Source organism: Macaca nemestrina, chromosome 3 (assembly GCF_043159975.1).
Source record: "Macaca nemestrina isolate mMacNem1 chromosome 3, mMacNem.hap1, whole genome shotgun sequence".
Taxonomy (NCBI): domain Eukaryota; kingdom Metazoa; phylum Chordata; class Mammalia; order Primates; family Cercopithecidae; genus Macaca; species Macaca nemestrina.
In genome coordinates, this window is record NC_092127.1 from 121,415,560 (window position 1) to 121,442,694 (window position 27,135).

Genomic DNA, 27,135 nt, shown 5'->3' on the forward strand with positions numbered 1-27,135 from the left:
ATACACTGACATTCCCAAACACATATCTGGAGAGCAGAGCTGACATACTGACCATGCACGCAAAAAATTGAATCTGTTTTCCTCATTTTAGGATGACCTTCACATCTTTGATGTGCACAAAGTCCTTAAAAAAATAAGTTGCTGCATCGACAGCTTGTTCTTCAAATATCGGCTTAAAATAAATTTATTCTATTGTTATATATAAGTGGAACATTATAGGAAGTCACGGAATGGTATCTCCTATCATAGCCTTGAGGGCACACAATAAAAAAGTTTATTCATCTTTTTCTATAATCACCCTTGAGATGATGTCAAGGTACAATTCAGTTAAAAAAATGTAGTTTAAATTCACATTTGCTTGTCATAATTTCAACTGTTGAGACACTGCTTCTCAGACTTTTCTACTGATATATCATTATTAATGAAACAGAGAAGTCCTGAGAATGTGTGCTATTGCTTAAAGAAAGATCTTCATATACAAAATGCATTTGCAGGAATTTTTGCATTCAATGCTATAGAAATCTGGCATATGCTTTGGGCAAACCACTATGAATGCTATTTATCACAGTTTTGGGGATATTTTGAAGATATATTTTCTGACAATAACCTGGCAACCACGTGCCACACTTTACTTTCTCTACTCTCCAAATCAAACACACACAGTAAAAAAAAAAAAAAAAAAAAAAAAAAAAAAAAAAAAACAAAAAACAAAACAACAACAACAACAACAACAACAAAAACCGGAACACCTGTATTCACTGTTGTATAAAAAAGGAAATAGTCTGATTTTGCAGATGAAGAATATAATGGTAAAGGCATTATATCTCTTTAAAATACTAACGGGTCTAACAAGTGATGATTCTAGGGGGAAATATGTCCTCTGCAATTCCAGCCACTCATTTTCCCACAACACAAACACAAACAAAATTCCACAAGAGTGATCTAAGGAGAATGAATAAATGAGGGCATTTGAGCTGGAACTCAAAGTACCAGTAGAATCACAACTACATTTCACAGAAAAGGGGAGGCAAAACAGGTCAGGCAGAAGCAAAATGCATTAATGCCATTGAATGAAATATTGACAATAATGTCCAAATGCTCTCACACCCAATGTTTTCTTGAGCAAATGGAGAAAACTAGAACTCTGCTTCTTATTTCGACCTATATATGCAGCACCAAGAGTAAACAGTGGTATTCTAGAAGTTATGCAGATCAGAGTGTATTCCAAAATACTAACTTTATTCAAAGATCTGGAGATGTGCATGATTACAGGCATGAGCCACCGTGCCCGGCCTCATTTATGTATTCATGTATCTAAAGTGTATTTATTTATCATTTAATATATGCTGATATGGTTTGGCTCTGTGTCCTCACCCAAATCTCATCTCAAATTGTAATCCCCACATGTCGAGGGAGGGACCTGGTAGGAGGTTGATAGGATTCTGGGGCAATTTTCCCCATGCTGTTCTCATGATGGTGAGTGAGTTATCACAAGATCTGTTGGTTTAAAAGTGTTTGGCAGTTCCTCACCTGCTCTCTCTCTCGCCACCTTGTGAAGAAGGTGCTTGTTTCTCTTTCACCTTCCATCATGATTGTAAGTTTCCTGAGGCCTCCACAGCTGTGTGGAACTTCGAGTCAATTAAACCTCTTTCATTTATAAATTATCATGTCTCAGGTAATATCTTTATAGCAATGTGAAAACAAACTAATACACATGCCAAGCATGGCACTACATGTTTGGGGGTCCAAGAGTGAACAAAACTAAGTCATTCTCTTCACTGAGCTTTTACTCATGTGTATGTTTGTGTCTACGTGTGTATATTTGTTCATGCACACAAACATCGTCCCTATTGGAGTTGGGAGGAGAACATACAAACAAGTAATTTTGAATTAGAAAGGGAAGAATGTTTTATTTTTATTTACTATGTCTCAGTATGAAAAGTCTGAAAAAAATTGAGCAAGTGTATGACATGATAATTTATATACCATAGAAAGATAGTTCTACAGCAATCCATAATATAGTCAAAAATAAAGAGAATAAAAAACAAAAGGTAAGTTAAAGCTTGGTCAACTGATTGTGAACTATTATAGAAGCACAAAAAAGTAAAAAGAAGATTTGAGATTGAAGGGGAAAGCGTATCATGTCAAGCAGCAGAGCTGCCAAAAGCCAGAGAGGAAATTTGATGTTATTTTGCCAGAATCTAGACATCAAGAGTAGTGTAGATAAGGAAATTAACTTAGTTTGCTATTAGCTACTTTACTTTTGACTAGTTCCTGGGTGGACTGATATGTTCCTGCATTCCTTGAGAGATTTATACTCATGGAAACTAAGGCAGAAAAAAATCCTCAAGAAAGTCAAATAGGTCATATATTCCTGAAAGACCGAGTCAGATATATATTATGGCTGTTTAAAAGTTATACTATTACCAATGACCTCTAAAGGAGAACTTTTAATAGAATAATAAAATATACTCTGTAAAACAAAGACTTTTTTTCTCCTTCTCAACCTTGTGAGTATTCCATCAGTCTTCTAACCATCATTGATTTTGGGACGTAGTAGGAATGACTGTTTAATGCATGGAGTAACGATCCAATAGGAAAGGGTTAAGAATTAAATTAGATGTAAAAAAGAAAGAGAAATGATATAGTATAGAATTTCTAGCATAAGACAGTAAATAAAGTTATTATTAACTAAAAAGCATAAATAAGTCTAGAATTATAATTAAGTCTTAGTTATAAGTAAGTAGATGAATCTAGACTTAGTTATAAGTAACTAAATAAGTAGTAACCTATTTATAAGTAAGTCTAGACTTATCTACACTTATCTTACAGGTTATCTTGAGTTGAGGAAAGATTTTGGGGACTAGGAAAACTTTATTGTAAACACAGCCAATTGGAGAAGACCAATTGGAGAAGAAAGACCAATTGGAAAGGAATTTGGGAGAGATCAAATATGAAAGAAAGAATCAAAGAGGCAAAGGATGCAAGTGGAGATCATCTTAAGAAATTGAAAACTCATTTTTATTTCCAGTGTTACATTGAGTATAGAGGAGTGAATAACGAACCCAAACTTTCCAAAAGCTTTTGATATTTTTAACATTATTAAGTTTTTAGTCAAGCAGCAGACATAGTTTCAAGGTAATCAGGCCAATCAAACCTCAGAGCCATGCATCCAGGGAAATCAGTAAATTTCTCTTAAGGGAAATTTTTAATGACAAGACCGATAGCCATCTGATAGACTCCATTTGTTTCTATTGCTTCTGCACTGTTGGAAAAGGTGACTTTGAGATTGCTTCCAGCTCTACATTTTATGATTCAATTATTCATTTAAACCATGAGAACTAACCACAGAATAATAATTCAAGCAAATCATAAAATTTTGCTCCCTAGGTTGTAATCAATTTATGTGGGGTGTAATGTTTCAAACAAACAGCTTTTGTTACAAATATGAACATACACATTATGAAACTAGATACTGCTCATACTTTATTTGAACCCAAATATTAGCATTGTAAAATTCTTATTTTGTGAGACATGTGATTTCTTATCATTTGCTTGCCCTCTCAGAGCTCTCAAATTAGTATACATCATTTATATTTCTAGTGTATGCTAAAATGTTAGAAATGAAATTATTACATAGCACATTATTTGACATAGATATTTCAATTTCATGCAATACTTGTTGCATCTAGTGCTTGTTATTTAACAGCTTTTTAATTTAAATGGGTATGTAATGATTTTTGAAAGTATATGGAAGCTGCATTCATTTCTCATTTCTTAGCTATTGGATCTATGTCATAGATTAATTTTGCTAGTGATTTTAAAAACTGAAACAGTAATTACTTGTATCTTCTTATGGCACCTTTTAAAATCACTAATGGAAAAAGTCAATGTTAAAACAGTTATTCTCTAATTACTTTAGGTCAATCGATACAGCTAAGTACAAATGCAAGGTAGTACACAATTTATCATATTTTTAACAAAAGTCTACAATAACATTATCTTTAATAATTTCAATATAGATTTGAAAGAAAAAGAACCTGATAATTTTCAGCATATTTTACATACATATTCAAAAATTCATGTATTTTATGGTTAGCAAAGTATCCCGAAGTGCCAAATTGACAAGAATGTTTTATTTTTTTCCAGTTTATTCAAATATATTGGTGCCCAAAACCTGTATTATGCAAACAGGTTATACAACATCATATTTCATGTTGGAGACAGATATAAGTGATATAATAAAATGGCACAACCTAAGTTCTTGCTTCAAATTGACATTTCCCCTGTCTGATCATTGAATATACTGTCTAGATTTGATGATTATTGATATCTATCTATTTTTTTGCTTCTGCTGGTCAGATTTCAACTCTGGGACGCTCAGGATTCATCTCTTACTTGTGCAAATCCCTAGACCTTACCTTGCCTCATATCTTTTTTTTTTTTTTTTTCTTTGAGACGAAGTTTCTCTCTTGTTGCCCAGGCTAGAGTGCAATGACATGATCTCGGCTCACCGCAACCTCCACCTCCCGGATTTAAATGATTCTCTTGCCTCAGCTTCCCGAGTAGCTGGGATTACAGGCATGCACCAACATGCCTGGCTAATTTTTCATATTTTTAGTAAAGACAGGTTTCTCCGTATTGGTCAGGCTTGTGTCGAACTCCCAATCTCAGGTGATCCTCCCACCTTGGACTCCCAAAGTGCTGGCATTACAGGCCTGAGCAACCACACCTGGTCAACCTTGCCTCATTTTTAACTTACAATTCTGAAATCTGAAATTTTGTCTCTATTGAATTCAGTTTCATGATCTACATGTGTGGCATGACCTCAAGCCAGCATTACTTGCACATCAGGTGAATATCAGTCTCAAATAGCTGTGATCACCTTTGTTTCACTAACAGCTTTTGACTCACTAATCAAACCAACACTGGTTCCTATAGATAAGGTGTGTAAAAAATATTTTTATGATAACAATAACACATAATGTTAAAAAATCAAACACTACAAAATGATACAAATTAAAAAATAAAAGACAGTCCACTATCCTGTCGAACACCCCTGAAGTGACAATTCTTCTGAAAGTTAAACCCATAACCGTAACTAATATTAAAAGTAAGCTTTTTCAATTCAATCAATTTTAGGAAATATCTATGGACTCTGCTTTAAAAGATGAAGATGACCTTATTTTCCATCCATAGTTTTTAGTAGATATTCTGATAGTGGGGGGCACTGTAACACAGAAAATCTGGATAACTAAGAAAACAATATTTTAAATAGAACTTGATTTTCTACATATTAAGGAACATATCCAGTACTCAATAATGAAAAAAGTGCACTGCTTAAGATATAGGAAGTAGTAGGAGAATACATTTCCCTTTCCGACTGGAACAAAACATAAAATCTACAAAATTATGAATATCTTAATGCCCCAGAGGGCTGAGTTCACTATGTAACCTAATTAAAAAACTACAAGAAGAGACAAACTCTTTCTAGGAGGGATAAAACTCATGCTGCAACACGTTTGCCAAATCAGTGGAAAAAAGAGGAAACCACCAAAGATAAAAGTCACAAGTACTAACCTGACATTGTAATTAATTCTTAAACCCTGAGAAGTAACTGGGCTTACAGTTTCAAATCCTGTGAACCTCAGAAACAAGGGAAGTCTCCATTTACCACTTTTTTTTTTTTTTCATGGACTTTTCTTGAATAATGAGGGGAAATTTGGGGGTAGGTAAGTCAGGAAAAAACAGAAGAAAAGCAACCTCAGCATTACAGGCACATGAGTCTGTCTTAAGTCTGAGGGTGGAAAATAAAAACTGAGAAAAGCATGTTCATACCTTACACTTTACACTGAAAACCATAAAGCAGCTGTGAAGCACAACTGAGGGGGACAGGAATACCAAAAGAATACTCCTCTAAAGAGATGGAGGGGCATAGGGTCCGTTAAGTCTGGAGGCAAAGTAAGAAAATAGAGAAAAACCCTCCCCGCACTCCAGGCCTTAGACTAAGTACAAGCCAAATTTATCTATTGCTGCTTATAGACTAGGGGACCTAACAGAGACTTACCAATTGAGAGTACAAGTGCATAGAGCCTGCCTACCCCGTGCACAGGGCTCTAACAATTACCCCGGATGGATGACCCCAGCACCTTTCTCAAGTTTGAAGGTCAAGCAGATAAATTAGAAGACTGCATGACTACTGAATGCGACTATAATGAGTTACTATCAAAGTCCAAATCAGCCAAGCAATAATCTAGATTGATTTAATTCTCCTCATGTGAATTGCCTGACAGATGCAAAAATCTCCTGTTTTCTGGATGTAAAAAATATTTAAGTCACTGCTATTCTTGCACACACAATGTTTGACACTCAATAAAAAATAATGGGATATGCTAAAAAAAAAAAAAAAGCGAGTACACATGACACGTTGGCAATAGACAAACGGAAACTAAAACCAAAGACAGACATTTTGTTTCAAATATTTCCGTATCAGACAGGGCCATAAAACCAGTGATGATAAATATGCTAAAACATTTAAGCAAAAACTAAACAATATGCCTGAAGAGTTAAAGAATTTTAACAGAGAGATTCATACCATATTTAAAAATTCCAAATTGAAATTATAGAAATAAAAAACATGATATTAAAGATTCATAATTATTTTAGCAAGCTTAATAACAGAATGAATATACAGAATAATCATTTTATTTGATAGCAGGTCAACAGAAATTATTCAAACAGAAACATTAAGATTGTTTTTAAGTAACAAAAAAAAGAATAGAGTATTTAAAAACAATTTGACGTTAAACTACTAACATGTGCATAATGGAGTCCAAAAAGATAATACAAAAAGAATGACAATAAAATATTCAAATTGAGAAGTTTTTAAGATAAACAGATGTCCTATATATCCAAAAAAAAAAAAAAAATCAGAAGATACTAAGGAGAATTAATAAAAGAAAAACAAAGCTTGGCAGTCATAGTCAAATGGTATTGGGTGAAAATTAACAATAAAGAGAAAATCTTAAAAACTATACCAAGAGGCCGGGCGCGGTGGCTCAAGCCTGTAATCCCAGCACTTTGGGAGGCTGAGACGGGTGGATCACGAGGTCAGGAGATCGAGACCATCCTGGATAACACGGTGAAACCCCGTCTCTACTAAGAAATACAAAAAATTAGCCGGGCGAGGTGGCGGGCGCCTGTAGTCCCAGCTACTCGGGAGGCTGAGGCCGGAGAATGGCGTGAACCCGGGAGGCGGAGCTTGCAGTGAACTGAGATCCGGCCACTGCACTCCAGCCTGGGCGACAGAGCGAGACTCCGTCTCAAAAAAAAAAAAAAAAAAAAAAAAAAAAACTATACCAAGAAACAGTAAGAATTACAAATTGCTTTTATGAAAAGCAATGGATACCAGAAGACAATTACTGGCAATTTTTGAGGCTGTCAACCTAGAGTTTTACATTGACAAATATATCCTCCAAAAATAAATGTAAAATTAAGACTTTTTTGACAGCAAAATATTAGAGAATTTATTTTCAACAAATACAATATATGTGCATTTTTATAAAGATATATATTAACAAATTTTAATATATATAAATCTGCTTAAATTTTTGCTCATTTGCTGTGTTTTTATTTAAAAACACAGTTACACGAATAAATACAAGACGTAATTACTGAAAAAAGATATTTGAAATACAAGTAACTGAAAAATAGTATCACATGGAGAAATTCCACACGTAAATAAGAAAAAGTCCAACAAGACAACAACCAAAAGGCTTTAGATTTGAAGCACTAAGTATCATCTTATTTATTTGATTATCTTATTTTCTTTTTTCTTGTGGAATTCCCATGGAGAGATTTTATGACCTATATGCTACATTTTAAAACTTTTCCATAATTTTCTTTTTTTGTTGTTTGAACTATACTCTGGAAAACTTCTTAGTTTTTATTATTTTGAACATAAATTTGTTATTTAGGCCTGGATATTTCATTTATTCAGCCCTTAATTTTCTTTTATTTCAGAAACAATGTTCCAATTTCATAAAACCTCTTCTTCTTTATGATTGCTCATCAGTCACCTCGTCTATTTTATAGAATCAACAAATTATATATTTAGTACATCTTAAATTTTCCTTAGGAGAAATCAACTTTCCCCATAGTCATCAGAGTCACTAATACAGTTGGTTTTCTATAGCTTGCTTTCTACTGATAGGAATATCCTTAATATATCTTTTCTCTATTGAATATCCTACTCACATTTTCAATTCTCAGTGTTATAACTACATTAATAGTGCTTATGTTCTCCAAAATATTCTACCTAAATTTGTATGAATTCTTGAAACCACAGTTCTTCCTGAAAAAGTAGCTTCTATAATTATCACTGTACTTAAATAATATAATTTTCCAATTGCACATTTCATAGAATAACATTTTCTAAATATTTTAGATTTCATTACTTACTATTTCTCTTATTTTTTTAAAGTAAACTATATCGCAGTCCAGAGGACATGTGAGACAATTTTTGACAAATAAAATATTGTATTTCCCTTTGTAAAATCCATCCTTTTACTTTTGTTATAATATTTACCTACTTAAAAAATTCCATGATAAACATTATTACCTAAAACATTAGTAAAAGCAAGATTAACATTAGTTTTTCATTTATGAAACAATTATTCATTGACCACATGCTATGTTCTAAGTACTATGGCCAAAACTGGGTATAAACGAATGAATAAAAGAGAATATATCCAGTCCTTTGATGTATATGTTCTAATTGGAATACAAACATCAAACAATAACATAAACAAATGCATACAACTAATTTCTAAGTAAAGATATTAAGAAATAAAAAACTAACAAAAAAATCTCTAATTCTCACCCACAATATAACCCACTACTTTTTCATAATGCAGTTAATATTTTGAAAAAATCTGACCATATTAATTAGCTCACAATTGTGTTTTTGATTGTTACTGAAGAACTCCTGAGAATCTTGTTTTTAAAGTTGATAACATATCTTTGGGTGTTCAAAAATATGTCAAAGTACTTGATTTTTAAGGATAAACATGATTTAATCTATATGACACAGTACAATATAAAGTTATCCAATAAAAAGAGCTACTGTAATACATTCTATTGGAAACTAAATATAAATACATAAAGAGGTTAAAAGTAAAAGGCTGGGCATGGTGGCTCGTGCCTATAATTCCAGCACTTTGGGAAGCTGAGGTGGGTAGACTGTATGATCCCAAGAATTTGAGACCAGCCTGGGAAACATGGCAAAACCCGGTCTACACAAAAAATACACAAATTAGCCAGGTGTGGTGGTGCGCACCTGTAGTCCCAGCTACTGAGGAGACAGAGGTGTAAGGATAACGTGAGCCTGGGAAGCAGAGATTGCTGTGAGCGAGCTCATGCTACTGCACTCCAGCTTGGGTGACAGAATGAGACTCTGTTTTGAAAAAAAAAAAAAAAAGGTAAAAAAAATTAAAAGTTTTAGCTGTGTATATGTATTAGTCCATTTTCACACTGTTTGACTTACCTGAGACTGGTAAGAAAAAGAAGTTTAATGGATTAACAATTCCATGTGGCTGGGGAGACCTCATGATCGTGCTGGAAAGCAAGGAGGAGCAAGTCATGTCTTACATGGATGGCAGCAGGCAAACAGAGAGAGCTTATGCAGGGAGACTCCTATTTTTAAAGCCATCAGATCTCATGAGACGTATTCACTATCACGAGAACAGTATGATTCAATTGCCTCCCACCGAGTCCCTCTCACAACACGTGGGAATTCAGGATGAGATTTTGGTGAAGACCCAGGCAAACCATATCAGTATAAAAACATATATTAAAACATATAACTAAGCATAAGATAATTGAAGTGATTATTTTAATATCAGAAAAGCCGACTTCAGGAATATTGCAAGGATAAAGAACACATATCATAACATGAAGAGGAAGATCCATCATAAATATATACTATTTGACATGTCTACAAAACCTTTAACAGAATATCAAAATACGTAAAGTAAAAAGTAACAGAATGAAAACAATAAATAGACAAATTCACAAATACAGTTGGAAATTTAAAAATCACTTATCTCAGTAACTCCTAGAATAAATAGAAAATTAACATGAATATAGGAGTTTTAACAATATTATTAATAAAATCAAATTCTCTAAGCCTTCACTTTAAGAGAATAATGCAAACCTAATGTAGAAAGAATGTATGTAGAAACAATGAAAAATGTCAAAAGAGTGAAATACTCTATATAAGTGCAGACATAAATGACATTGAAAATAGATAATAGAGAAAAATCAACAAAACCAAGCAATTTGTTTAAGATCAAAATAATTGAGTAACTCCCTGGCTAGACTGATCATTAAGAAAAATAAACAAACTCACAAACTTACCTTTGAAAATTAAACAGGGGACATCAGCACTGACCCTACAGGAATTAAAACATTCATAAGGTCAAATTATGTACAATTTTATATAAAATAAATTAATACAACTTAGATAAAATGAACACATTGTTTGAAAGCTGTTGTGGTAGGCAGAATGGTTTTCCTAACTCCTTATCTATCCCCTAATCTATGAAATATGTAAATATGTTATGTTGCTAATGGGACTTTGCAGACATAAGTAATATTAACCATAAGGGAGAGTGTCCAGATCACTGTGCTTCAATCTAACCACAAGAGCCCTTAAAAGCAGAGCATATTCTCATTCTGGGGTTAGGGAAAGATGGCACAAGAGGAGCTCTGAGAGATTGGAAGCCTGAGAGGGACTCAGCCTTCCACTGCTGTTGATGGTAGTGGGATGCCACATGAAAAGCATGAGAAGGAATGTAACAACCTCTAGGAGCTATGAGCAGTCAACAGTCAATGGACAGCAAGGAAACACGGAACTGAACTTTACAATAGCTTGGAGAGCAAGGAAACATGGAACTGAACTTTACAATAGCTTGGAGTTGAATTTGGCCAAAACTCAATTGAACTTCAAGTATATTCATCCTCAGAGACTCTAAAAAGAAAACCTTAATTTTGGCTTTGTGGGATATTAAGCAAATGGACCTCACCAAACCATGCTGAACCGGAACTTCTGACATACTGAACTGTGAGATTAAAATGTATTACTTGATGCCACTAAATTTATGGCACTTTGTTAAAACAGTAATATAAAACAAACACAGGCACAAATGTCAAAAATGACACAATAATAGATAATTTGAGAAGACCTACCTTAACTAAATAAATTTAATTCACAGTTTAAAACCTTCTCACAATGAAAATGCCATCTTCAGATAGCAATACTGGTAGATTTTCTTAAACTTTTAAGACAAAATAATAATGCAAATATGAAGCTTTTTAAGAAAGGAAGAGGGATACCATAATCATTTTATAAGACCATCATTACCCTGTACTAAACTAAACCAGAATGAAATTGATTACAGTTTTAAAATTCATTATATAATATCTTGCCTGATCATTGATGTGAACATCTTTAACAAAATATTAACATATTGATTCAAATGATACCTAAAAGTGCAATACACTATGATCAAAATTTGTTACTTAGAAATGCAAGACTAATATTAACATCTAATAATAAACCAATGCATTTTTCATATTAAAAGAATAAAGAACAAAATCTTTATTACCTTTTCAATAGACTCTAAAATCATTTAATAAAATTCAGCACCTATTAATGAGTTTAAAAATCAGTGTACTAGAAAAAGAAAATAACTTTCACAACTTTATATAAACTGTACACTAAAAACCTATAGCTAATATTGTACCTAAGATCAGAAGAAGGACAAAAGTTGTCCACTCTTGCTATTTCTATTCAATATTGTACCAGATATTTTTTATTTAAACTTTTATTTTAGGTTTTGAGGTACATGTGGATGTTTGTTACGTAGGTAAGCTAGTGTCAAGGGGGTTTGCTCTACAGATTATTTCATTACTTAGGTATTAAGCTCAGTACCCAGTAGTTATCCTTCCTGCTCCTCTCCCTCCTCCCACACTCCACCCTCAAGAACACCCCAGTGCGTGTTGTTTCTTTCATTGTGTTCTCATCATTTGCCTCCCACATATAAGTGAGAAAATGTGGCATTTGGTTTTCTGTTCCTGCATTGGTTTGCTAAGGATAATACCATCTAGCTCCATCCACGTTCCTGCAAAAGTCGTGAATTTATTCTTTTTTATGGCTGCATAGTATCCCATAGTGTATATGTACCATATTTTCTCTATCCAATCTGTCATTGAGGGGCTTTTAGGTTGACTCCAAGTTTTTGCTGTTGTGAATAGTGCTGCAATGAACATTTGTGTACATGTGTCTTTATTGTAGAATGATTTACATTCCTCTGAGTATTTACATTCCTCTGAGTAATAATGGAATTGCTGGGTCCAATGGTAGTTCTGCTTTTAGCTCATTGAGGAATCACCATACTGCTTTCCACAGTTGTTGAAATAATTTAGACTTTCACTGAGAGTCTAAATTAGTATTCCCCTTTCTTCACAACCTCACCAGCATCTGTTATTTTTTTGACTTTTTCATTCTGACTAGTGTGAGATGGCATCTCACTGTGGTTTTGATTTGCATTTCTCTAATGATCAGTAATATTGAGGCTTTTTTCATATGTTTGCTTACAGCATGTATTTCTTCTTTTGAAAAGTCTGTTCATGTCCTTTGTCCACTTCTTAATGGGATTGTCTATTTTTCTCTTATAAGTTTAAGTTCCTTACAGATGCCAGATAGACCTTTGTTGGATGCATAGTTTGTAAAAATTTTCTCCCATTCTGTAAGTTGTTTGTTTATTTTGTTGATAATTTCTTTTTCTGTGGAGAAATTCCCAATTTTAATTAGATTCCACTTATCAATTTCACTTTTGTTGCAGTTGCTTCTGCTGTCTTTATCATGAAATTTTTGCCCATTTCTATGTGCAGAATGGTATTGTGCAGTTTGTCTTCCAAAATTTTTCTATTTTGGGCTTTTACATTTAAGTCTTTAATCTATCTTGAATTGACTTTTGTATAGGATGTAAGAAGGGGTCCAGCTTCAGTCTTCTGCAAATGGCTAGTCAGTTATCCCAGCACCATTTATTGAACAGGGAGTCTTTTCCCTATTGCTTGTTTCTGTCAGCTTTGTTGAAGAACAGATAGGTGTAAGTGTTTGGCCCTATTTCTGTGTTCTCTATTCTATTCCTTTGGTCTATGTGCCTGTTTATGTATCAGTGCCATGCTGCTTCGGTTACTGTTGTCCTGTAGAATATTTTGAAGTCAGGTAATGTGATGTCTCCAGCTTTGATCTTTTTGCTTAGGATTGCCTTGACTATTTGTACTCTTTATTCATTCCATGTGAATTTTCAAAAAGTTTTTTTTTTTTCTATTTCAATGAAGAATGCCATTGGTAGTTTGATAGGAATAACATCAAATCTGTATATTGCTTTGGGCAGTATGGCCATTTTAATGGTATTGATTATTTCTATCCATGAGCATAGGATGTTTTCCATTTATTTGTTTATGTCTTCTCTGATTTCTTTGAGCTATTTTTGGAATTCTCATTGTAGAGATCTTTCACCCCCCTAGTTCTCTGTATTACTAAAAATGTTATTCTTTTGTGTCAGTTGTGCATGGAATTGCCTTTCTGATTTGACTCTTGACTTGGCCTTTTCTAGTGTGTAGGAAAGCTAGTGATTTTTGTAAATTGATTTGTATCCTGAAATTTTGCTGAAGTTCTTTATCAACTGAAGGAGCTTTTGGGCTGAGACTATGGGGTTTTCTAGATAAAGAATCACATTATCTGCAAACAGAAATATTTGGACTTCCTCTCTTCCTATTTGGATGCCCATTATTTCTTTCTCTCTTGCCTAACTGCTCTGGCTAGGACTTCCAATACTATGTTGAATAGGAGTGATTAGAGAAGGCATCCTCATCTATTTCTGGTTTTCAAGGAGAATGCTTCTTTGTACATCTGGTAGAATTTGGTCATTAATTCATCAGATTCTGGGCCTTTTACTGGTTGATAGGCGATTTATTACTGATTGAATTTCAGAGCTCATTATTGTTCTCTTCAGGAAACCAATTTCTTCCTGGTTCAGTCTTGGGAGAATATATGTGTTCAGGAATTTGTCCATCTCTTCTAGCTTTTCCAGTTAGTACACATAGAGGTGTTTGTAATAGTTTCTGATAATTATTTTTAATTCTGTGGGGTCTGTGGTAATATTCCCTTCGTTATTTTTTATTGTCTTTATTTAGATCCTCTCTTCTTTATTTTTGTAGCTAGTGGCCTATTTTATTACTTAAAAATTAGAAAAAGACTCTTGGATTCACTGATAATTTCAATGGTTTTCATGTCTTGATGCCCTTCAGTTAAGCTCTAGTTTTGGTGGTTTCTTCTCTTCTGCTAGATTTGGTGTTGATTTGTTTTTGCTTCTCTAATTCTTTCAGTTTTGATGTTGAGTTGTTAATCTGAGATCTTTCTAACTTTTTGATGTGGGCATTTAGTGCCGTTAATTTTCCTTTTAACACTGCCTTATCTATGTCCCAGAGATTCCAGTATGCTATCTCTTTGTTCTCATTAGTTTCAAAGAACTTCTTGATTTCTGCGTTAATTTTATTATTTACCCCAAAGTCATTCAGGAGCATGTTGTTTAATTTCCATGTAATTGCACAGTTTTGAGTGATTTTCTTAGTCTTGATTTCTATTTTTGGTTTGAGAGTGTGTTTGGTATGATTTCAGTTATTTTACCTTTGCTGAGGATTGTTTTATGTCCAATTATGTGGTTAATTTCAGAATATATGTCATGTGGCAATAAGAAGAATGTATGTCCTGTTGTTTTGAGCTGCAGAGTCCTGTAGAGGTCTATCAGATCCACTTGGTCCAATGTGGAGTTCAGATCCTGAATTTCTTTGTTAATACTTTGCATTGGTAATCTGTCTAAAACTGTCAATGGAGTGTTGAAGTCTCCCATTATTGTGTAAGAATCTATGTCTCTTTGTAGGTCTCTGAGAACCTGCTTTATAAATTTATAAATTTGAGTGCTCCTGTGTTGCCTTCATCCCTTTATTTTGAGCCTATGTGTGCCATTACATGTGAGATGGGTGTCAACTTTCCACTTTGTGCCTTTTCAGTTGGGGATTTAGCCTATTTACATTCAAGGTGAGTATTGGTATGTGTGGATTTGAATATTCCATTGTGTTGTTAGCTGGTTATTATGTTGGCTTGCATTTCCACTTTATAGTGATACTTGCCTGTGTGTTTAAGTGTGGTTTTGTGTTAGCTGGTAGTGGTCTTTCCTTTCTATATTTAGTGCTCTTTTCAAGATCTCTTGTAAAGCAGGTCTGGTAGTAATAAACTCCCTTAACATCTGCTTATCTGAAAAGGATCTTATTTCTCCTTTGCTTGATAAGCTTAGTTTGGTCAGATATAAAATTCTTTAAGAATGTTGAATAGAGGCTCACAATCCCTTCTGGCGTGTAGGATTTCAGCAGAGATGCTCACTCTTAGCTTGATGGGTTCCCTTTGTAGGCGACCTGCCTTTTCTCTCTAACTTCCTTTTACTTTCTCTCTTTCATTTTGGTCTTAGAAACTCTGATGATTATATTTCTTTGGGATTATATTCTTGTGTAGATTCTTGCAGGAGTTCTCTGTAGTCCCTAAATTTGTCTGTTGGCCTCTCTAGCAAAGTTGAGGAAGTTTTCATGGACAATATCCTAAGATATGCTTTCCAGGTTTTTGCTTTCTCCTCCTCCCTTTCAGGGATGCCAGTGATTCATAGATTTGATCCCTTTGCCTAACCCCATACTTCTCAGAAGTTTTGCTCATTCCTTTTTAAAAAAATTTTGTCTGTTTTGAGAAAACCAGTCTTCAAGTTTTGAGATTCTTTCCTCAGCTTGATTTATTCTGTTAATACTTGTGATTGCAATATGAAATTCTTGTACTGTGTTATTCAGTTCTTTGAGACCCTTTAGATTATTTTTTATACAAGCTATTTGTTCCTTCATTTTCTATATTGCTTTATTGTGGTTTTTAGTCTCCTTGGATGGGGCTTTGCTGTTCTCCTGAATCTCAATGATCTTCGTTCATATCCATACTCTGAATTCTATTTCTATCATTTCAGCCTGGTTAGGAACTCTTGTTGGAGGACTGGTGTAGTCATTTAGAGGACATATGACACTGGCCATTTGAGTTACTAGAGTTCTTGCTTTGATTCTTTCTCATCTCTGCGTGTGGGTGTTCCTTTATCTGCAGTGTTGATTGAGTACAGTGAATAGACTTCTTTCCAGATGTTTTCACTGGGCTGAGGCTTTGTGTTGGGCCTTTATTTGAAGCTAACTTCTTCTCTCTGGTTTTAAAGAAGGGTATGGTAGTAAGGTATATTTGGTGTGAGACTTTGGGCTATAATCCAGTAGGTGGCACTTAGGCTCATTGGTGAGTTTGTAGACTCTTGCTCTGTTTTGTAGCTCCCCTATGCTTCCTTATAGTTGCAGCCATGATGCTTCTCAATAATCTGAAATTGTGGGTTCCTCTCCCCTTTAAGTGCTGTCTGTAGACGGCAGCTTGGGACTCCTGGGCTACCTACTGCAGTTCTGCGGTGATCTCATTGTTTATGTTCCTTCCCCAACTTGGAGGCAGCAAAGGAAGGGACTATATCAGAGGTTGTGGCCAAGGGTGTTTGCTTGTCTCCTGGGGTATCCAGGATGCAGGTCAGAGAGATGCAGGTCACCAATCTCTCAGTGCAATCAGCCCAGGATGGAGGGGCTGTGCTGTGTGCCCAAGCCAGGGTTTACCCTGAGGTGGGTAAGATGTGTGGGAGACAGACTGACCTCCTTTCCTTGGGTCAACTGCAGTTTGTTGGAGGTGTGGATAAGGCACTTAAGGTTTTTGCTCCTTCATTAGTCTGAAGGTAACAAGGGGAGTTCCACCACAGAGGCAGTGATAGAGAGGCTCTCAGTTGCACCTAGATGCTCTGTCCAGAGAGTTGCTACTGACTTGATAGCTATGGTTGGGGGGTAGCTGGAGGCACAGGCCTAGAGGACCTGTCTGGTGAGGAGATATGAGAATGAGCACCTGCATAACTGTCTGACCAGTGTTTTTCTTTTTTCTTTTCTCTTTCTTTTTTTTTTTTTTTTTTTTTTTTTGTAGGCTTGCTGCTATATGCTGGAGACCTGCTCCAGTCTCTAGTCATTTTAGATTTTCCAGCACCTGGAGGTATCACCAGTGAGGGTTGTGGAACAGCAAAAATGGCAACCTCCCTCTGGGAGCTCCATCCCAGGCAGTACAGACCTGTTTCTGGCCCTAACACACCTGTAAGAGGTGGCTGGAGACCCAAGTTAAGAAATCTCACTCAGAGAGGAAAAATAGGATCAGAGTCTCACTTTAAAAAGCAGGCTGGCCATATTTTCATAGAGTAGTTGTACTGTGCTGGGTGTCCAGTTCATATCAGACAGTCCAAAGCCTGAAGGCTGGAACAGCTAAGTCACCAAACAGCAAAGATGGTGGTCCACTCCTCCCTCTGGGAGCTCTGTCTCAGAGAGCTATGAAACCTCTGTCAGCTGCAGAAAACCAGCAGGGGTATCTGGAGACCCCAGTTGGGATACTCTACCCAGTGATGAGAAACGAGATCAGGGACCTGCTTAAAAAACGGTCTGGCCATAATTTTGTAGCTCATCTGTGCTGTGCTGGAGGTCCACATTAGCTCTTGGTTGCCTTAGACTGTCCAAATTCAGAAGGCCAGAATAGCAAAGTCACCAAAACAGCAAAGATGGTGGCCAGCCTCTCTATCTGAGAGCTCCATCTCAGGGAAGTTTTAAATCTCTGTCAGCCAGAGAGCACTGGTCGGGGTGGCTGGAGACCCCAGTTGGGAGGTCCTGCCCAGTGAGGAGGAATGTAATTGGGGACCTGCTTTACAAAATAGTCTGTCCATATTTTCACAGTGCGGCTATACTGTGCTGGGGGACTACCCCCACTCTCGGTCACCTCAGACTTTCTAAAGCCTGAAGGCCTAAAAGACTAAGTTGCCCAAACAGCACAGGAGGCAACCGACACCTACATTTAAGAGCTCTGTCTCAGGGAGGTGCCACGCTGCTATTGGTGACTGGCTGGAAATCCAAGCCAGTGAATGTTATCCTGTAAGGTGGCATGGAAGTGGGGCCTGCAGACTGTCACTGCTCAGTCCCGTAGATTGAACCCATTTCCTAGGAGTGCATTTGGGGGGTCTAACCACCTGCTTTGCTAGAGTTGCAGTTACTTCTGCAGGGAAACCCAGAAAGCCTGGGTATCTAAGACTCCCTGGTCCCCATGTGTGGCTGAGAAGCGGCTCTGCCAAGACTTCATGTAGTTCTGTGTTAGACTGAAGACCATGGTGGAATGGGTTTACAAGGGCATCTCCTGACCCCAAAGATGCAAAGATCCATGGGAGAAGCATGGGTTCCCAGGGTCACACATTTACTCACTGCTTCCCTGGGGGAGGAGAGGGTGTGGGAGGTTCTCTTGGCTTTGTGTCACCCCGGAGTGGGCCATTGTCCTGCCTTGATTTTCTCTGTTCTCTGTGGGTCGAGTTGCTTCCTTGATTAGTCCCAGTGTGAGTACCCGGATGTTTCAGTTGAAGGTACTCTATTTATTTACCCTTTCAGTTCCTGTCTTTGAGAGCCACTAGCTGCTTCTAGTCAGCCATCTTGTCCACCTCTCCTGAGATTTTTAACCAGAAGACATGCAAATTTAAGAAAAAAGAAGTAACACTTAACTTAGGAGACGACGTGATCCTGTGTATAGAAATTTTAATAAATTTACAAAAATCTACTTGAATTAATAAATTTAGAAATGTTGGAGGATAAAAATCCATACATCATTGTCAATTGTGTTTATTTATACTAGCAACCAACTATTAGAAAATTAAATTAAAGGAGCAATACTTCTCATAATAGTACCAATACTTAGGATTGAATACTTAGCAATAAGTGCAACATAGGGTAATCAAGATGTATACAAACTATTGAAGAAAATTTTTAAAAATACCTAAATAACTTAGAGATATATGCTGTTCTGGGACTAGGAAACTCAATATTATTAGTGTGTTTATTTATTTATTTTGTTATGCATTCTACTACAGATTCAATGCAATCTCAAATAAAAGTGTTATAAGCTTTTTCTCCAAAGGAAATTGACAACCTGGTTCTGACATTTATATGAATATGTAGAAGTACTAAAATACACAAAAAATCTTTCTTTGTCTAGACCCCAAGATTATCAACCATAATTAATTAGTGCAATTGAAAGTCATCAAAACAAGAACATCTACTCTTTGAAAGTATCTGTTAACAAAGAAAAGCCACAGATCAAAAAAATTTTTGCAATACACATATCAGGTGAAAGATTTGTATACAGAATATATAAAGAACACTCACAAGACAAAATAAGAAGACAAATCCCATAACAGAAAATAGACAAATGATTTATACAGGCACCTCAGTAAAGAAGATATATGAGTGACCAACAAAGACATAAAAATATTAATGAACATCAGAGAAATGCAAATCCAGAAAAGATCAAAGCCCTGCCAACACCTTTATCTTAGCCTAGTAAAAAAAACAAAACAAAACAAAACAAAAAGATCAGATTTCTGATTCATACAATCATAAGATAATACTTTTGTGTTGTTTTAAGCCATTATGTTCATTAGTTACAGCTGCACATTTAACCAAATACAAATACCATCCCCCTAAAATAATTAAGCCTGAAAAAATTAACAATAGAAAGTGTTGATAAAGAGTTGAAGCTATTGGAACTCTCATCATCAATTGGAGTAGAAAATGGTACAACTACTTTAGAAATTAGTTTGACAATTCTTACAATGTTGAATATACGCTTGCCTTATGAACCAGCAATTCCACATCTTGATACTCCAAAGAAATGAAAATATATCCCCACACAATAATTTATAGATGGATGTTTATAGCAGTTTAATTTATAATAAGCCCAAGTTGAAAATGACCTATGTCAATTAAGAAGTGAATTGTTAAAAAAAACTGTGATATATAAAAATAATTATATATATATATATCTAATTTTATTGATGCACACAAAAAAAAATATAGAGAAATCGCAAAAATATGCTGAGAAGAACCTAGCTACCAAAGAATACATTCTATATAGCTGTATACCTATGAATCTCTAGGGACATGAAATATATTTTTTAGTGATAGAAAGCAATTCATTAGTTACCTGAAACTGGGGTATAGAATAGGGACTGAGTGGAAAGAAATAATGGAAATACACTCTATCCTAAAATTACTTAGACTTACCCAGATATACATATTGTACCTTTAAAAGGTAGGCATTTTGCTGTGTGTAAATTGTTGTTTCATAATAAAACACTTCTAATAATTCTAGCTAATCATACTTTCTTAAATCTGACAATGTAATAATATTTATTTAATAATGTTAAGTGTATGATTAATATTAATTTGCTGTTTTGAAATATTTTAACTTTAAAATTTGAGATATTTCCTATGAATTAAGTGTTAATTAATAAATTATGGGGATTAACACTTAATTCATAGGGAACTTTTATAAACTTTTATACTACAAATTTTTTTTTTTTTTTGAGATGGAGTGTCGCTCTTTTTGCCCAGGCTGGAGTGCAATGGCGCAATCTCAGCTCACCGCAACCTCTGCCTCCCGGGTTCAAGAGATTATCCTGCCTCAATCTCTCGAGTAGCTGGGATTACAGGCATGTGACACCATGCCTGGCTAATTTTTGTATTTTTAGTAGAGACAGGGTTTCTCCATGTTGGTCAGGCTGGTCTTGAACTCCCGACCTCAGGTGATCCACCCGCCTCGGCCTCCCAAAGTGCTGGGATTACAGGAGTGAGCCACCGCACTGGCTCTATACTACAAATTAAATGCAAATAGTAAAATAGATGTCTGGACTCACTCAAGTTCTTGTAGAATAATTATAATCGAATTGCTAATGCTTTTCTTTCTTCTGGCAGACAGATCAAATATAGTATAACAAAATCTAAGTTTTTATTGATGGATGTTTAAATAACTCACATTTTTATTTAACATTACAAGATTTTTATCTATCACTATGTTTATCTCCATCCTTACCCAAACAAAACAAACTTCGTACCTGAAGATAAAGCATGTTCAATGCCCTTTCTCACTGGGAAAATAAACTTCTTTTGGGCTCTAGTTGAAGGCCTAAGATTTATCTGTTACTTTCCTGAATACTTTTTGTTTTGAGTGATCCACAGAAACTATGGTAGAAGAATCCTATTTTTTAATTTATAATTTTTTAATTTTTAATTTCTGTGGCTACATAATAGGTGTATATATTTATGGGGTACATGAGATGTTTTAGAAGAAAGCCTACTTTTTAAGTAAAAAACTGGCTGAAGAAAAAAGTAGATGTTCATATGACACTTTGCCACATCTTACTGAAATGAAGTTACTAACAAATATTACATGGGTAATTTAGTTCTTATTTTATTTTATTTTATTTATTTATTTTTTTAAATGGAGCCTCACTCTGTCACCTAGGCTGGAGTGCAATGGGGTGATCTCAGCTCACCACAACCTCTGTCTCTCAGGCTCAAGTGACTCTCCCACCTCAGCCTCTGGAGTAGCTGGGACCACAGCTGTGGACCACATCCAGCTAATTTTTTGTATTTTTGGTAGAGAGAGGGTTTTACCATGTTGCCCAGGCCAGTCTCAAACTCCTGGACCTCCCATCTTGGCCTTCCAAAGTACTGGGATTACAAGCATGAGCCACAATGCATGGCCTGGTAATTTAGTTCAATTAAAGGAAATACCCTTTTTTATGTGAGACTACTACTTCATTACACTATTTACAGTCCACTTTTCACATTCTGATACAGAGATGCTTCTTTCCAATATCAGTATCAGCATCTCCCCCTTAAATTTCTGTAAATCACTCATTGGATTTGTGCCATTTTCTGTCATGTTTTCTAAGCTCCCATCTCTGCCAGGGGCCACTGTTAGGTTTACTACAGGACATGGTGCAGGTTTCAGACTCGGTCACCCTTAACATAATGCTTTCATTTACTCAGATAACCAGGAAACATTGGAGGTAAATGTGGAGCAGGTCTCCTTCCTCTTGGCCCCTTATCTCATCCTTTTTCTACAACACAGCACAATCACACAGTGTTGTATATGTGTGTCAGACTTTATTGAAGGGCTGTAGAAATGCACAAATAAGTAAATCAAAAGAGGATAGTTAAAACTATGAACTAAATATTTTATTCTTAAGTTTTGAAAGAAAATAGTAAAAAATAAATTTTAACCATGGTTACAGCTTTTATTCTAAATCCCCTTTCCTCAGCTCACCTTAAACTATTCTATCTTAACCTATTTTCTTTTAACCTCCGCCTAACCTATTGGGAATCTCCATTCACGCTCAAAAGGATTGATCTCGCCCCAAGATCCCATCCCTCACTCTCCAGCATTACCCTTTCTAAAATCTGAGTTATGTAACTTACTACAAAATTACCTCAGGTCTCCAGGCAGTCTTGTAAAGTTTTTAGTACTTCAAGTCCCATAGAATTCAAGACAGACACAAACCCTCTCAACTGAATACTCAATTTAAGTAATTCCCCATCAAAAATTGGCAAATATGCCCCTTGTCTTTTCCGTATGCCACTTGTGGATCACTTTTAGATTTGAGGCAAGTTATCCAGTACTAGGCAGTCTCTTTCTCTCTCTAACACACACACACACACACACACACACACACACACACACACACCCCATTCAACCATTTGTCAAGGACACAATTATTTCTCCAAGGCACTGTTTTTTTTTTTTTTTTTTTTCCAAAATAGCATCAACTTGTGAAGGAGTTTGTATGCAGGCTAATGTCAACTGCCGTTTCATCTTCTACAACCTTGGTAGAAAAATGAAAACAATCTTTTCCCTTTATAACTATACAGAAAAGGTGATGTTTCCTGAATAACCTCATTTCAATAATAGCGACATCAATGAACTCACTTATAAACTTGAAGTTACCTTTATGTCTTTCCTTCACATCTCCTACTAAATCCCTTCACAAGTGCTGTTCATTCTATCTTCAAATTATATTTTTAATCAAGCCGCTTCTCACTAAACCTCCAAGACAATGTTGTTGCCTAAGATACTATCATCTCTCACCAACACTACTGCAATAGCCTACCAACGAATCATCTTTCAGCTTTCATTTCTCTCCATTCCCTACACAATCTAATGATACTTTAGAAAGTGTTAGTTAAATCTTGTCATATGCCTACTTAAACTTCTAATGAATTTCCATTACATTCTGAAAAAAAAGTCCAAGGTCATAATGGTATAAAAGCACAACCTTATTTGGCTTCTCTTTCTTATTTTGGACTCCATTTCTGCCCACCTACTCCACTCAGGTAGCACTGTCTTTATTCAACTCTTTTTCAACACGCCAATCAGAGAGTTCCCTAGGGGACTTGGCAATTTTCCAACCATCCATCTGGAATGCTATTCCTTGAGACAAATGCCACGATTTATTCCCTCACTTGATTCAGTTCTGTTCTAATATGGCATCAGCTCAGGAACCTTTTCTAACTATTCAATCCATAAAATTCCTCTCTGACTTTTCCCTAACATATTGTTGCTGCTGTTGTAACATTTGTCATAATACATCAACATATTTTTTTAACTTTTTAATTATTTATTGTATTGTCTTTCTTTTTCCCCCAAGCACAGAGATTTCATCTGCATTATTCACATTTTTCAGTACTCATAAGAATCCTTGTCACAAACTGGATAATAAATATATTTTTAGGGAATAACATAATGAATTAATTAATAAAATGATAGTTATCATTCTCTTAGTAATTCTCCATGTTTTTCTGTTTTAACTCATTTGACAACTTCTGGTGTTTTTTAAACTCATGCTATATAGATGGATAATGCCTTAGTATCTAAACACACACAAAAAATATATGCCTAAAGGAGGTCATTTATGTGAAACAAAACTTTGGAGTCTTAAAAGAATATAAATTATGCCACACATCATTTAAAACCCAATAGTAATGTTTAAAAAAAGAGTGAATACAAAATATTTTAAAAGATAATTTCAACTTTTATTTTAAAGGATTCAGAGAGTACATGTGTAGGTTTGTTACGTGAGTATATTGCATGATGCTGAGGTTTGATCGCATCACCCAGACAGTGAGCATAATATTACCCAATAGTTTGGTTTTCAACCTTTTCCCCCATCCAAATCTTCCCCCTCTAGTAATCCCCAGTGTCTATTTAGTGCCATCTGTATGTCCATCAGTACTCAATATTTAGCTCACACTTACAAGTGAGAACATGTGGTGTTTGATTTTCTGTCCCTGAGTTAATTTGCTTACAATAATGGCCTCCAGCTCCATCCACGTTGCTGCAGAGGACATAATTTTATTCTTTCTTATGGTTGCGTAGGACACAGAAGATTTTTAGGATTGTGAAAGTATTTTACATGATACTATACTATGATACTCTACTCTAATTTAAAATAGTGAATTTTTTACTTTACTGATAACTCAGTGTACCTGACAGTCAAACATTGATATATAATGCTTAAAGTTTAACAAAAAATGTTCTGCAGAGTTTAATATTTTATGTCAATAGTTTGTGTTCTTTGAAGTGAGAAGACATATTTATTTGGTCCAATACTTAAGATTACTAATTTAACTATTCTAAAATAATTTTTATTATTATTATGGGAATATACAAACACTTAATTTTGGAGACTTTATTTCAAGTAGCATAAACATTATTCCACATTCATCTATTCATAAAGATCACAGGCCATTATTTCCCTTAACCAGTAATAAAGTCTACTGCAGGAATTGATATACAAGTATCTGCCATTGAATCACATAAGACTTTTTTTTTTGGTAAAAGCTTTAGAAATAATATTTACAAAAATGAATTCAAAGCACATATGTCATAAAATACTAGAAATGGTCTAAAAAAAAGCAAAAAGCTTATATGGGGCATAAGGAAATTATCTCTTTTGAACTGTAATCCAAAGAAATAATTAACCGATAATGAAAGGGTGATTTTTCAGCATCAACTTTATGTTTTATTTTTATACTTCCAAAATTACAGAGTTAATGTAGGTTCTATAGGGTTTCATCTGAAATTCTAACAACCAAAAGTTCTGAAAGTCTGTGTATGTATATTTAAAATAACTCATCTGGCAGCAAAATCTGATTTGACTTGAACTCATTTTGAGGACACTTGACCTGAACTGATAGGGGATACAGTTTTTATTTGTCCCTCCCACTGTGAATATTTATATGTTTCACTGCTGATGTATTAATATGCTCAATTTTAAAATGCTACCCTTGATCTTACTAGACGATATTATAAAATATATTGCATATACATTGTACTACTCTGATAATTTCTGAAATCTATAATCCTCTGGCTTCAGGGGATTTGGATAAGAAATTCTCAAAGTGAATATCCTTATTAAAATAAATCTTGAACAGTATGGGAATGTGTTCTTCGAAAAGTAATGAGCTTAAACCAATGCTGGGCATAATTTGTGCTAAATAACTGTTAACTATTACTATTAACCTGAATCATTGATCTTTCAACTATGAATGAAAAGTGTTTGTCAATTAAAAATCCAACAAGACATCTCAAACAATACGTGTCTAAAAAAAACTTGAATCCACCCTCACTGGCAAAACAAACAAAAACTGCTTATACTGCATCCTTTCCTCCCACACCAAATGAGTTACTGTGAATCTAGTTTTCTGGTTACTTATATCCAAAAGCTTGGTACCATTCTTGATGTGATGATACTGTTCTTTCTAACATATGCCACATGCAAATATCAGAAAATCCAGTTGGAATCAGTTTTTTCTAACTACAAAATATATCCAGAACCTGACCACATTTAATCACCTCCACTGCTAATTCCCTGTTTTTAACAACAGATTTATCTCTTCTGGATCATTCCAATATCTCCTACAGTTTTGTCTGATTCTATTTTGATTCTCCCTCACCGCTAACTCAGTCCACCTTCCAATCTATTCTCAACAAGGCAGTTTATTCAAATCATGTCACTCTTCTACTTAAATTATTGAAATTCCTTCCACTTTTAATCCAAATGAAATCTAAACCCACAATAATTTACTATCTACAATTTTGAACCTATATGATCTATTACTACTTTATCTCTGAACTCACCCACTAACATTCTTCCATTTACTATTGCATTCCAGGCACACAGGCCTTTATGTTCTTTCAGTACACCAGGCAAATGCTCAGCTTTGGGTGACTGTTTCTTCCCTCTATAGCTGTCTTTCAACAGATGTTTGCATTGCTAAATTCCTGAACTCCTTCCAGGATTTTCTCAAAGGGCAGCTATATTCTCAAAGTGGTCTGCTTTGTCCACCCTATTTAAAACAAAACCTTACCTCCTCCAACTCTGATACTCTGGAGTTACCTTTCCCTGCTGTACAATTTTTTTTATAGCACATTCCAGCTTCTAATATATTATTAATTCATTTTTAAATTAAACTTTTTTTTTTTCCATTTTTTAGAGACAGTGTCTGGCTCTGTCATCAAGGATAGAGTGCAGCGGTGTGATGATAGCTCACTGTAGCCTTCAATTCCTGGGCTCAAGCAATACTCCTGCCTCAGTCTCCTGAGTAGCTGGGACTACAGGAACATGCCACCTCATCAGGTGAATTTTGTTAAAGTTAATTTGTAGAGACAGGGTCTCATTATGTTTCCCACACTGGTCTCTATTGGGGGAACCCACCCCCAATATTTCAACATAGGTTATTTCCATTTTCCGTAAGTGTTGGCTGGCTGAGAAATAAAGAGAAAGAGTACAAAGAGAGGAATTTTACAGCTGGACTGCTGGAGGTGATATCACACATCGGTAAGACCATAATGCCTGTCTGAGTCTCAGACCAGCAAGTTTTTAATAAGGGTTTCAAAAGGTGAGGGGGTGTAAAACAGGGAGCAGGTACAAAGATCACATGCTTCAAAGGGCAAAAAGCAGAACAAAGATCACATGCTTTTGAGGGAACAAGACAAAAGGCAAAAGAGAACTACTGATAAGGTTTTATGTTCAGCTGTGCACA

At 35.2% G+C, this 27,135-nt stretch overlaps 1 long non-coding RNA gene across 4 annotated transcripts in view; it reads right to left on the bottom strand.

Moving 5' to 3' along the window:
- LOC105463576 (uncharacterized) overlaps positions 1–27,135 on the bottom strand; it is a 64,988-nt gene that overhangs the window by 21,338 nt on the left and 16,515 nt on the right. For 3 of the 4 annotated variants that reach the window (XR_011621202.1, XR_976416.2, XR_011621201.1), the window contains 2 exons: positions 10,417–10,451; positions 9,545–9,615 (listed from right to left, as the gene is read on the bottom strand). This is a non-coding gene — a long non-coding RNA (uncharacterized lncRNA). The remainder of the gene's footprint in view (positions 1–9,544; positions 9,616–10,416; positions 10,452–27,135) is intronic. The other variant, XR_976412.2, reaches the window with a different exon arrangement.